This window comes from Condylura cristata, unplaced genomic scaffold (assembly GCF_000260355.1).
Source record: "Condylura cristata isolate star-nosed mole 26May11 unplaced genomic scaffold, ConCri1.0 scaffold00001, whole genome shotgun sequence".
Lineage (NCBI taxonomy): Eukaryota > Metazoa > Chordata > Mammalia > Eulipotyphla > Talpidae > Condylura > Condylura cristata.
In genome coordinates, this window is record NW_004567102.1 from 79682063 (window position 1) to 79696165 (window position 14103).

Sequence of the window (14103 nt, forward strand, 5' to 3'; positions counted from 1 at the left end):
TATAGGGGCCCTCTCTGGTGGTACAACAGGTTAGAGTGCAGCTCTGTGAAGCTATAGGTAGCTGCTTCCGCACTAGTTCTATCCCTGGCCAGGGAGCTGACCCACACGGCCCAGCAGACCTCTCCTGTCTCACCCTCTGCTCCCCTTAGCGGTGTATGTCATCAGTCTGTCTGTTCTGCTCCCCACTCGGTCTCTGGAGAATCCTCTCACTGTCCCTGCTCCTCTGGCCTGTGCCCGCTTGTGTATGCATAAACAAATAAAGCTTTTTCAAAAAATTGGCCGTATAATCAATCATGCATTGAAAAGGTATATATTCGATGTCAGTTTTTGTGTGATGATGGTGTGTCTGAAAAGCAACAAGACTCCTAAGGATGCTGACTCTAGACATGACAATCAGTAGCATTTTCCAGTTTTGCAATGTTCACTACCTATAGCTATCTAGTTCTAGGTGGTGGAAGAAATTACCTGGACTCCCATTGCTTAGAAAGGGGCAGAGTTGGGATCCAGCCAGGTCTTAGAATTTTAAATCCCATGTACCACAATTACTCCTAACTTAACATCCTTAAGAACAGAAAACACCACCACTAGAATAATAAAGTTAATCCCTTCACCATGGGCCTGCTTCTCAGCACATGCGCACGCCACAGCTGGAGAAGCTTTTTGTCTCACCATCACAATTATTTAGATTCCTGCTAAATGGAAGCTTCCTTGTGAAAACAGTCTAGAAACACACTCATTTTTAAAGTGTTTTCCAGAATGTGGGAGAAAGCTCTGGATTTGGGCTTTGGGTCTCTGAAGTCCTCATCTGGGAAGACAGATTCTTGAATTTATTCTTTCTCCAACAAATGCTCTTCTGATCACAAGTCAAACTTCACTGACCATATCTGAGACTGCCTAGCCCTAAAGAGTTCATTGCCCTGGTATTTGTTTTGTTATTATTAATATTATTGTTATTAATATTATTGTTGTTGTTATTAATATTATTAGTCTCACACTCGTTCCCAAGGAAATGTTTGTTCCTAAACTGTACGTTATTCAATTGAGTATAAGAAACACTCATGCCTCATAGGGGAAAAATTTTATTCTTACCAAACATTCAGGCAGATCATAGATTACAGTGTAACCTGTCCTTAAACTTCCCAAACTCCATGCTAAATCTCCACTAATCTAATTTCAACTCATCTGTGCAGTGGATCCTGTTCTGCATTTGATACATTTGATGGTAAATTTATGTTGATATGATAGTCAGGAAACCCTTACCCCTCAGCAAGGGTGAAACTATTAGAAGTGGTCATGGAAAAGGATTACCTACTTTCCTATTTGACTAAAAGGCCACTTAAGGGCAACCTAACACAAGCCCGGTTCTTTATCTGTGTCGTGTGTGTGTGTGTGTGTGTGAGTGCATGTATATGTGTGTATATGTATATATGCATGTATGCCATGAAATACTACTCAGGTATAAAAAAGGTGCACTCTTGCCATTTGCAATAACATGAATGGAACTGTAGAGAATTGTGCTGAACAAAACAAGTCATAAATAGAAAGACAAACACCAGATGATTGTACTCTGATATGAAATATAAAAAACAAAGCAGAAGAAAAGACAAAAACAAGTCCTTGAAATCTGATTGCAGACGGGGGGAGGGGTAGTGAGAGGAAGGGAGATGGGTGACCTAACAGACTATGATGGAGTAGCAGGGGGTTTGGGGGTGGGCATGGTGCAATACAAACATTCATAAAGGTGTGAACCTATATCCCTATAACATATGCAGTATTGTAAATCAACGTTGCCTCAATAAGCATAATTAATTACTCAGGTAATTAAGAGAGTAAGTTCATTTATGAGAAGAGTAAAGGTTTTTGCTAACGGGCTGTAAGGATGACATGCATTGTTGACATGTGGTGAGGACTGGGCTTTGGGTTCAGTTCACTGTGCCAAGCTTCCTCACCCTCACCAGGGGTAGGGGCCACGGCTGCAGCTCTGGCCGTCCCCCTGAGTGGGCAGTGGGAGAGGGTGGCTCAGGCTGTGGAGCTGCAGGCCCTTGCCTGCTCTCCTCTCCCAGACCATCTCCTGAGTCTCCTGTAGCTGAGGGGAGAGGAATGTGTTTACTTTAAAGCCGAGGACTCTGGGCCTGAAACAGAATTGGCTGCCCTCTCTACAGCAGAAATTGGGCCAAGCAGGACCTACCCAGAGAGAAACGTGTGACTGTTAATAACCAAAAAACATGGACGATGGGTTGTGAATGATAACATACTAGGCACTTTCCATCAACGTAGGGCCTTTTGCAGTTGGAAGACTACCTGAATATTTATTTGATCCAAATGCAAGTAGAAATTACCCTTGGAAAAAAAGAAAGAAAAGAAAGAAAGAAACGCAGCTGTCTATAGTCCAGGCCATGGAAACCAGTTCTCTCTGCAAACAACGAGCCTGCTTCCAGCCAAGGCAGCAAAGGATTCTCATTTCTCATGATTTTCTTCCAAATCCCAAACAGCAAAAGCCTTTAAAATGCACAAAAGAGCAAGGAGCCTACTGAATTGGCAATTATTCCTGTTCTTTTTAGTGAAGGAGGGGAAGGCAGAAAAAGATCTGTGTTTTGCTACTTTGGGGTTTCTAAAGACAAGACAGCCCGACAAGTTAACTCTCCGTGTACAGAAGTGCTTAGAGCTGCAGAAGGAGAAGCTTCGTGCATTTTCAGGGCCAGGGCATGTTTTCTTTTTGGCCAAGGCCTTGTCTATGGGGGAAACCAGAGTGTAATCGCTCCAGAAAGCACCCCCAAACCACACCGCTTCAGCACATAGCTTCCCGGCTATAACCCACCCCCTGCTCATCTTCCAACCCCAGAGAGCCCACAGTCTATTTTCCAAACACAAACAACAGAAGCCGTGCAAGTTGGAATTCTAAATATGCACCCGAATGCCAGTTGTGTTATCAGAGTCACCCTACCAGGCTCAACCTGAGCCATAGGAGGTTGTGCCAAGCAAAGCTGGACACAACTGAGGCCTCATACTGCGGGGTCCGCCATTCGCCAGCCTCTGCCTCCTCCTTCTCTTGTCTTCCCTGTGCACACTCCCAGGGTGGGGTCTGCATTGACCAGGGCCTCTGTTCACACCTGCTACCGTGCTGAAGTCCACCCCCACCCCTACTCCCATCTCCACAGGGCTCAACAGCCCAGGTTGATTCATCTCCCCTGCAAACTCCCTCTGCTCTGGAGCAGGTTAGGTTTCTCCATTGTGTTCCTACAAATTCCCTTCCTCCCCTGTCCTAACATCGTTCTTCCACTCCAGGTTCTCCACAAATCTGCCCTCTACCCTGTTGGTCCTTAGTTCTCAGGTCAGTGCCAAGGTCCGTTAATAGACTTTGAATTTTCACCCAGGAGGAGCTCAGCAAACACTCCCCAAAAGTTGCTGAGTACCAGGGGTAAGTCAATGCTCATGGAGACCCAGGCTAACCAGCCATTTGTTAGAAATGAGTCTCTACTGGTAGGATTTCCATGAGGAAAGTTAAAAAGTAAGAGAGAGGGCCCTCTCTAGTGGTGTACTGAGCTAAAGCTCAGCACTGAAGCAAGCCACAGTTGCTTCCATGTGAGTTTGACCCCAGCCCTGGAGGTGACCACATGGCATGGCGGCAGACCTCTCTTGTCTCGCCCGCTGCTCCCCTCAGCATTGTACTTCGCTGATCTGCCTGTTCTGCTCCCCACTCTGTCTCTGGTGAATCCTCTCACCACCCCTGCACCTCTAGCCTGTACCCCGGTTCTGTATGCACAGATAAATAGATCTTTAAAACAAAAAATAATAAATAAATAAAGTAAGAGAGAGGTTTAGAGCAGAGACAACTCATGAAAACCAAATAGGTTACCACCTATTTATCAGGCCTGCCCTTTACATAATCTGTAATCTTTATAGCATCCTGGAGAATGTGATTTAATTCTGCACGTATAAACACACACACACACACACACACACACACACAGATTCACAGATGCCTGCAATCTTGTCTGCAATTTCAAGGGATTAAGGATCATTGAGACTCATTGCTAGGGCCCCAGGCTAAGAGCTCTCCTTGTTCATTGGATACTTTTCTACTACAGACTTCTACTTCTCTGAAGGCAGGAAGAAACTCTGCTCAGCCCTCTGTGTGCCAGTTAACCACAGTTCCTTTTATGTAGTGGGGGTTCAATGAGTGTTCAGTAGGGGGCAATTAGAAAGCACAGATACTCAGAAACAGTGAAAAGTGGCCTCTGGAGACAGAGCAAGATGTATTCCTAGCACCCCCCCACCCCATCCCTTCCTGTGACTCCACCATCTGCTGCTCATCCTTCTCTCCACCTATCCAAATTCTCTCCAGTTCAAAATGAAAGCACAGCTATCACTCACAAGAGGGGGGCAGGTGTGCTTCTCACACCCCTGCAGAGGGAGTCACCCAGGGCACCTGTCCCAGATTACACTCACTCCAAAGGGAAGTTTTACAAACGTTAGAGGGCACTCTGGGTGTCACAGTAATTAGGGATCACCATCAGCAATTATTGGGCAAGATGTCAGACATTTGGCAATGTGCACACAATTTCTGCATAGCCAAGAATGGTCCAACGTCTCATGTGACCTCTAAATGTGCCACCAGGTATTCGTGTAGGTGAGAACAGGTTTATAATTCTGTGATCCTAGATCCTGGCTCTGTGTTACATATCATCACAAAGTAATTTTTACAAGGTTTTAATAGACCCAGAATTTTCTAAGAATGCAGCTTCTACTTAAATCAATGGCAGATTGCACGTAGTTTGGTTTGGAACTTTACCAGGAATTGTTCACCTTTTGAAAAATCACAATATTGGCATTGACCCCTCCAGTGGGATTCGCGACTCCAGCACAGCACACCCTGGTGGGCTGCATGTGCCAGCTGGTGTGCCCCTGGGGATGCCTCACAGGCAAGGAGCTACACTGTCTGGGGTAGATGCACGAAGTACCAACACGTTCAAGCCCATGTTCTTCTTTACGATTAATTGAAATACTTCTTTATATTACAATAAGGGCATTTATTCCCTTTTTGAATCTTTGTGCATAGGTAAATTTTATTATTTAGACATTTCATTTCCAGAGCATAAAAGGAACGGAACAAAACGTTTGCTACAAAAAGGCAATAAATCTGATAGTGGACCAGAATGACATCATTTAAATAGTGAATCATTAAGAAACCTCTTAAAGGCCAAATGCACCATGCTAGGACGATGGGATTTTTTTTTTTTTTTTTTAACAAGAAGCCCAGAGGTAGCAATCTGGGCCATTTCTTGATTGGGGGATGGGGAAGGAGGCGGGTGGACATGGACAAGAGGTGACTTCAAGACCTCCCCTCCAGGGGAAGTCTGACTGCAGCCATTACATTTGTAACCGAAGGAAGAGGCACTCATTTACTGATTTAATTTATTTTCTTAATTTAATTATTTTCTGAAGTGACACCTTACAACACGCTAAGGTTCCAGAAGTGCATTTTCTTACCAGAGCAATTGCGTGTATCATACCACACCCAACACCAAATATTCAATCACAGCAAGCACCAGCCAGCCACCACCCCCTCCCCACCCATTCTGTTGTCAGTCTGTTTTCTATCAGGTTCCTTTTATCAAAGAGGAAGACTTTTTCTAGAAACTCCAGGGAAGTCATGCTTCCTGGCTTAATTCACCATGATCTAATTGGATGTGTGAGGGAATTTAATCAGAAGCCGTGCTGCAGGGGAGGCTGGGGAAGTTAGCCTCTTCAGCATTAAGCAGAGAGGTAGGTTCTGCTGACAAGAATAATGTGTTTTACTCTGGTATCATTACAACCAAGACACAAACAAGAACAAGTGGAAGCTTGCTTTCTTTGATTTATTTATTTATTGCATAGAAGACCTGGGGGTACAGGCCAGAGGTGCAAGGTTGAGACAATTTACCAGAGACAGTGGGAAGCAGAACAGGCAGATCTACTCAAATACACGGCTGAGGGGAGCAGCAGAGAAAGACAGGAGAGGTCTGCTGCGCCATGAGGGTCACCTCACAGGTGGGGCTAGAACTCAAGCCATCGTGGTGAGAGCCCTGACACTTAACCCTTAGGCCACCAGGGAGGCCCCCACTGGTAGCTTTTAGGATGATGCACCGGCGAGCAGAAGGATGTGAGTCTTGTGAGGCTGGTCTCTGTTCCAAGGTGTTGATTTTCATGGTCCCTTTGTTCCTTGTTGACATTTTTTTTTAAAGATTTATTTATTTATGCACACAGAACTAGGGTACAGGCAAGAGGCACAGGGGTGGTGAGAGGCTTCACCAGAGATAGAGTGGGGAGCAGTACAGGCTGACTGACGAAGTACACTGCTGAGGGGAGCAGTGGGCGGGTCAGGAGAGGTCTGCCGCGCCATGTGGATCACCTCCAGGGCAGACGGGGATCGAACTCATGCTGCAGTGGCTTTAGCTTCTTAGTGCTGCACTTTAACCCGCCGCGCCACCAGGGAGGGCCCCTTGTTGACATCATTTTAATGCAAGTAAAAGTTGGTGTGTCTTGGTTTGGAAATTAGACTCAATTCTGCTGACAACATCATGGCTTTGCTGTGGGTATCAAGTGAAAATGTACTTAATTGTACAAAACTCTTTATACATAAAGTATGCTTGTTCTCACAGCATCAATTCAAAAGGCTCCAAAGTAGACTAAGAATAAGTTTATTTCAAATGAGCTTTCACAGCCTAAATGGGATTTCAAAGGTGAGGGAAAAGGAAGAATTTGCATGAGTTTGAAATTTTGCATAGCAATTTTCAAATTCAACCTAGAGATCTCCTGGGCTGTTACTTGAATATTGACAATGTGACCTTTCTGAAACATACAGATAACAACAACAAAAAGTCATGATAAACTAAAGGTGCTGTAAGCAAAATAGATAATGCTGTCCTGGGTTCGTTCTAAAACCTTGATATAACTGGGCACTAGCCAAGAATCTGCTGAGGGCCATGTTGGTACCAATGGCCTCTGTGTGGTGAGTCTTAGCTGCTTCGCCATGGAGCCAGAGCTAAAGTGAAGGGAAACGGCACCTTGCTTGAGTAAGTCCCAGTCTCATCCTATTACTCTTACTCTGATTATTAACAGTACTTATTTTCTTTCTCAAAAATGTCCTGGCTTGGGTGATATATTGTCATCCCACTAGCCAACTAAAAAATTCTACATTGTATTTATCAACTCATCCTCAATCCCCCAGTTTTAGGGCTGAAGAAAGAAAGTCTAGGAGAGAATTATAAGGTTCAAGAATTGGAGCAAAAGAGAGTGAAGTGTGTGGGGGCGGTGGGAGGGGAGTAGGAGATTAATAAAAAATAACAAGCCTACATTAGGAAGAACAAAAATCCAGAATGCCATTCCTCCAGGTATTCTCCTTGGCAGGGAGGGCTGGTGGGAAGGGAAATTTCCCAGCAGCCCCATGAATGGATGGCTTGTTTCCCTCCAAAGAGGCTTACAGCTGGACACCACTAGTCCTGTTTCTCAGGCAGCCTTCCAGGCCCGCCAAGTGTGACAAGCCCTTCATAGAGAGGAGATTTTAAAGGTGAATTGAAACTATTTTAAGCTCCCTCTAGAGCAGCAGATGGACAGAAAGATGGATTGTACTCTGGTGGAGTTGTTTTCATTCCCGGCTCGACTGGGCACACAGCTCCGTGGGTTCGTGACTGGCTTGGTTTTCTTTCTCTGCAAGATGCATCCTATAAACACGCAAAGAAAGGAGGTGAGAACCAGATTACAGGTTGTTCTAAGTCAAATAGAAAAACATTGGCTCAGCAAGATATGGAAACCTTGTTTTGATAGTGCTTTTGAGATCCAGGGGGGTGGGAGTGGGGGCCAGAAGTAACACATTCATGAAATTATACTTTCAGAGATTTCATTCAAGACGTCAAAACTGGTAGTTATTTGATTGCATTAATGTCACCAAATTCTTTGGCCAAAGTAGTAATAGATGTTAGTATAGTTTAGTAGTTCCAGTTCCAATTCTGAATGAGATGGCCTTGATTCAAATTCTAGCTTCACTGGTTACCAGTAGTTTCTTTATATGTATATAGACATCATTTTTTTCATTTTGTACATTTTTCCATCTCAGTTGTAGTCCCCATGGACTTCCCACCACCAGTTCACCCGTGTGCCATCACCATTGTCCCGTGCATTCTTCCTGCCCAGTTTTGATCTTATTCCCTTCTCCACCCCCATAGAATGTCCCTGCTTTATAGTTGTTCATTGATTTTCATTTTTACTTTATTACAATTGCCTTTTATTCCTTTTTTTTTTTTTTTTCCTGATCCCTTATGCTCCTGCTATGAGTGAAACCATCCGGTACTTTTCTTTTTCTTTCTGGCTTATTTCACTAAGCATGATCCCTTCCAGCTCATCCATGTGGCAGCCCTGGTTATAAAACCTTGAGAGATGGAAGTGATAAGTTGATAGCAGAAAGAGAGTTCTCAAAGCTGGGAAGTCAGGGCCAGAATGTATTCTTTCCATAAACATCTCTGAACACTTGCTGGCACAAAACACTTCACCAGGACCTTTCTGTGCTACCATAATCCAAGGAGTTCATTCAGTTATTCATTCATTTGTTCATTCATTCCACAAATCTGTGAATGACTTAGGGCCCAAGAACTGTACTCGGGTCTAGGGATAGAAGAGCAGACATAATAGGGCCTCAGTTCAGGAGCCTCCTTCTCTGACTATGGGGCTACAGACCAACAACCTCACCGGAGAGGCCAGCTAGGTGCTGCTGGGGGAGGCCATGGTGTGCAGAGAAAGAGCAACACACTCAGTCCTTCAACCCATGGAAGGTCAATCTCAGCCAGAGCTTCAAAGTGGACAGTTGTTAGCCCTCCCTGGTGGCACAGCTGGTTAAAGCACAGCACTGCAAGCCAGCCACAGCCACTTCAGTGCAAGTTCAATCCCAGGGCCCGGAGATGACCCCCATGGCACAGCAGACCTCTCCTGACCCGCCCGCTGCTCCCCTCAGCAGTGTACTTCACCAACCTGCCTGTTTTGCTCCCCACTCTGTCTCTGGTGAATCCTCTCACCACCCCTGCACCTCTGGCCTATACCCCAGTTCTGTATACATAAATAAATTTTTTTTAAAAAGTGGACAATTGTCAATTTGACATCACATGGAAAGAGTCAGAAAAGTTCAAAATCAGCTTGTCATGGGGAAAGGGGTGCATTGGTCCAGGCACGGGATACCGAGGCAGGGGGTCCTTGCTAACTCTGCACCCAGCACATGCCACGCACTTGGCAGGCGAGTGTCCATGGTGCTGCAGTGCAGCCAGGGTCACTGTTGTCTCCTGACAACCAGGAACCTAAAGCTGAGTGGTCAGTGGCTCAGCCCAGGTCTCCAGCTGCTTAGCTATGGAGATGGGTAAAGGTGGGAGTGTCTCCAAGTCTCAGTTTTCCATGGCCCAACTGGGGCTCAGTTCCAGGAAGACTAATGGAGCCCAGCCAGGACATTGTGGAAGAAAAACTAAGAGCATATTGTTGCATTCCGAGTGGTGCTGATGTTTAATGTTAGAGGATATTAGCAAACTGGCGGTGTGAGGTGTCCCTAGGTGTGACCCAGCCTGCGTGACAGTTCAAGCCAGTGAAACTCATTAGCAGTGGCCACAAGGCCAAGAGACAAAGTGATCATTCACTTAGAGAAATAGAACAGCCCCACTCATCAGACAAGTGTTGACTTCTCTCACCTGAGAGGCCCAGCTCTGCCCAGGGGCCTTGGATAGTCATAAAACCTGTTTCCAAAATGCAGATGCCATGACCATTGGTGTTTTCTGGTTATGCGTTCCCTTGAAAATGTGAAAACTCTCAAAAAATGTGCATTCACAGGACACTGGCCAGGCCAATGATGCTGTCACGAGAGGCCCTGAGAGGGTCTGGGCCTGGAGACGCCCTTGTCCCAATGGCAGGCCCCCGCTGCGGGTGGCCTGGTCAGCTTGCTCCAGGTAGGAAGAAGAGACCACAAGGCCTTTGCCAGGCAGCTTCAATCAAAGAGCCCTTAAATGTGGGTGTGGATGTGGGCACGCCGATGTCTGTTTATTTAAAAATTGGACTCTCTATATTTTATTCCAAAAAAGGGGCCCATGGTGAGCTGTCTCCGTAGGGAAAAACAGTGAGCCAGGAACCCACTGGAGGTGCATTCTGAGGACGACAAAGCCCCTCCCATACCTAGCTCCTCTCCCACCTTTGTGAAAGCCAGAAGCCACCCACCCTGGAGGCCAGGCAGCAAAGCCTCCTGCGTGGACGGGGAGCAGGCCGGCCTCACAGGGACTTCCGAGAGACAAAGGTGGCCACTCTGTGATGATTGTTTGAGTGGGCAGCTCAGCCGGTGACCTGAACCTCCCCAAAGCTCAGGGAAGCCAAGGAAATGGTGAGGTACAGCACCCCCTCTCCACCTGAAGTGGAGGATTTTTCCCTCCGTATGAAACGACGCGGCTTGTTTATCAAGGTTTTCCAGACAGCATTTTTATGTGCGTTGTGGGTGTCTTGATGCAAAACATTTGAAAACAGTTTTCTGTCTGGCTTGTCCACCATGATTTGAAATTAGAATTTGGCATTTTTATTGTTTTTGACTGTGTTGACTTTAGAAGTCTGCACTGCCGATTTATTTTCATATTACCCTCAGTATGTCAATGATGTTCACATAGGATGAAGCTGTGGTGTAAGAAGTGGTTGAGGGCCCTCCCTGGTGGCGCAGCAGGTTAAAGCGCAGCACTAAGAAGCTAAAGCCACTTCCGCATAGTTCGATCCCCACCAGCCCCGGAGGAGACCACATAGCGTGGCAGACCTCTCCTGACCCGCCCGCTGCTCCCCTCAACAGTGTACTTCGTGGATCTGCCTGTTCTGCTCCCTGCTCTGTCTCTGGTGAAGCCTCTCACCCTCCGCATCTTTGGCCTGTACCCAGTTCTATATGAATAAATAAATAGATCTTTAAAAAAAAAAAAAAAAGTGGTTGAAACACAAACACACTCCTGATTTCCTTTCTGCAATTGCAGCCAGACAGAAGCCTTCGCACAGCCCTGCCTGGCCCACGAACAGCACAGGAGCAGCTGAGGGCCCCATGGAGCATTCTCAGGACAAAACTCAGGGTCACTGCACTTGGGTTCCCACAGGTTCAAAGTGGCAGGTTGCGCAAGGATTCCTCACCTCTCCCCTCCCCCACTCCTTTCTGCCAGGCCACTACCCCCTTCCCTTAACCTCCCCTCTTCTCACCAAGCAGCCACCGCCATCCTGGGACCATTGTCCAAATGTTGGCTTCCTAAGCAGATAAAGAACATGCCCATTGCCTAAGGCCCCGGAGTCCTCTGGGTAGACTTTCTTCCTGATTAGCTCCTGGGGCTCCATCACTAGCTGGTTACTTATGCTATAAATGTCCTACTTTCATATTTAACCGAAAGGATCAAGATGTTGCAATACAGTTATTCTTCCTTATCCTAGGAGATTCGTTCTGAGGCTCCCAGTGGGTGTCTCAGAGAGCACCAGGCCCTCTCCACACTATGTTTCCCCCCTTGCACATACATACCTGTGGTTATAAATTAGGTACAATGAGGCTAACAGCAATGACTAACACCTACCGTATGCTGTCACCAAACTTATGTGAAGGTGGTCTCTCCCGCAGAGAAGCTTATTACACAGAACATTTTCAGACCATTGACTACTCTGGTTGACTGAAACTTCCAACTGAAACAACGCTGCGTTATCCAAATGTCACACTACTGAGGTGATCATTTCCAAGCAGCTGAAAGGATTTCCAGGTGAAAACATTTGTCCTGTTAGGGAGAAACTGCTTCCTGCAATGCCTGAGAGGGCGTTCCGTGTTGCCCAGGCTCTGGGCCATTGCTCGCTGATCAAAGCCACTTCATTTTCATGATGTCTGCTATTTCTGGTCTGTGCTCCCCACTACTGGTCTGGTGCATTCTAATCCTTTTGGATTCACGCCACTCCTGGGTCAACCTAGGGTACCCATGGGAAACATTTGCCAGTGGGCTCCGAGTCAATCCGAACAGCCCTCACTTTTGAGGTGCTTAAGCAGAGCCCACATGTCCACTCTTGGGTTCTTTCTTCTCCTTATGTCCCAAGTTCTGCTGAGGTCACAGAGAAACCATGGAAATGGGACACTGTTGAGGGCATACTGTAAGCCACATTCTGTGCTCAGTGTTTCTCTTCAAAGCCTCATAAACACTTAGAAAGTGGATCTTATTATATTTCCACTTAGTGACTGAGAAAACCAGTTCTGTAAAGCTCTGTAACTAGTTATCTGGCCAGTCAGGTCTTCGTGGTACTCATACCTGTGTTCTTTCCAGTCAGGGTGCTGAGCCTTGGAAGTTTCAAACCGTCCTAAATGCCCCAGGTACCCCCACCAAGTACAGCAGGATTGGAGAGGACAGGGTAGACCCACATCTCAGGGCACTGGGAAGAAAGACAGGGATCAGGTGCGACTGCAACGAATTTTCCTAGAGACTGTTAGTGACCCAGACAGGGGTTGCTGGTGGTGACCCTATGGCTCTGTCCTCCCACCCACCACCCCAGGGCTCATCTCCACAGTGGCAGTAACACCGACCCCTTTGCTAGTTTAGATGTTCGATAAGAGGTCAGAGAGCCCTTACCTTGTCAACCCTGTGGTCAGGCAGATAAGGCAAAAATGCTGAACTGCTTGTTCCTGGCAGGAATCACTTCATATCAGGTATCTGCCACCTACGTCTCATGCACACTGAAACTACCATTAGCAGTTATCGTACTTTTCGGTGGTCCCCCAAATGACAGACCTAGACATCAGAAGTGAATGAAATGGATCATTTAAACCAGAAAAGTGAACACATCAGTGCCTGGGATAGAGAGGACTTCAGGCTGCCCTCTCAACTGCCCCCACCAGTGAAGATGCCCACTGTGGCCCCAGTGGCCTGTCCCAAGTAAAGGGAGGTTGGCATCTGCTGGTCCCACGGGCTCAGGTCTCCTTGCCCATCCCTTGCTCCTGATCAGCCTCAAAAGTGGGACACGATCATCGCTCTTTGCTTTATGACTTGGGGCCATTTCATCAGCCTGCAGGACTGCTGTGTCCATGTGGTGCTCATTTCTTGGCAAGTAGCTATGAGATAGCCAATTATTTCATGTCCTCCAGGTCAACTGACCCACTATGACTAACCTAGGCACCACAGTTCTTATGTGTGAGGATGATCTCTACCTCATCTACTTATAAAGATGATCTGATGAGAGGAACTATGGAGAAGACATGTAAAAGAAAAAGTCGACCACACTGAGCCTCTAAAAAGGAGTCAGTGAAAGCTGAGCTCTTCCAGAAGAGTTTTGGAGAGGGCTATCCAACTTTGCTAGAGGGAATATGGCCACCACAGTACACAGAGAATGTGACTATCTGAAGCACACGTTGGGGCCACAAGAAAGAGGAGTGGCCACTCCAGCCAGAAATGATGGGGCAAGAAGTGCAGGTAGCACTTGACTCCACGCACCACCCCGAGGACATGAGGGTCAAAATCTGGACACTCCCTGGGGAACTCTGGATGCATCTCTAGTAAACATTGTCACCTCACTACTAATCCCCCAGTCTAACTCCCCCGACACCTACACAAGGACATAAGCCAATGTTACCTCAATGTAAAAATAGCAGTGGTTGACATTCTCTCCTTTCGTACAACACACACAGATTAGGAAAATAAAAGACAAAACTAGCAAACAAACTATAAATCTGAGACATCCAGTGGGGGAGGGAGAGAGAGGGTCAAAACAGGGGAGGGAAGAGAACAAGAGAGACTGGTGACAGTTTGTGGGTGTCTTGGTGGTGGCAGGAATTTTATGTGGCTTATACTTGACTGAACAATGATGTAAAATGTAAGTATATTTAAAAAAAAAAGTTTGCAGTAAAAAAAAAGCAATGATGCAAAAAATACAATGCTGTTGACAATTAGCATTTGTCAACATGTGAAATGTTTAGGTGTAAATCTATCAAACCATGTGTAGTATCTACATGCCAAAATTACACAATGTTGATGAGAGAAATCAAAGAGGACGTTAAAACTGGAGTGAGGCCCTCCCTGGTGGCACAGCGGGTTAAAGCACAGCACTGAGAATCTAAAG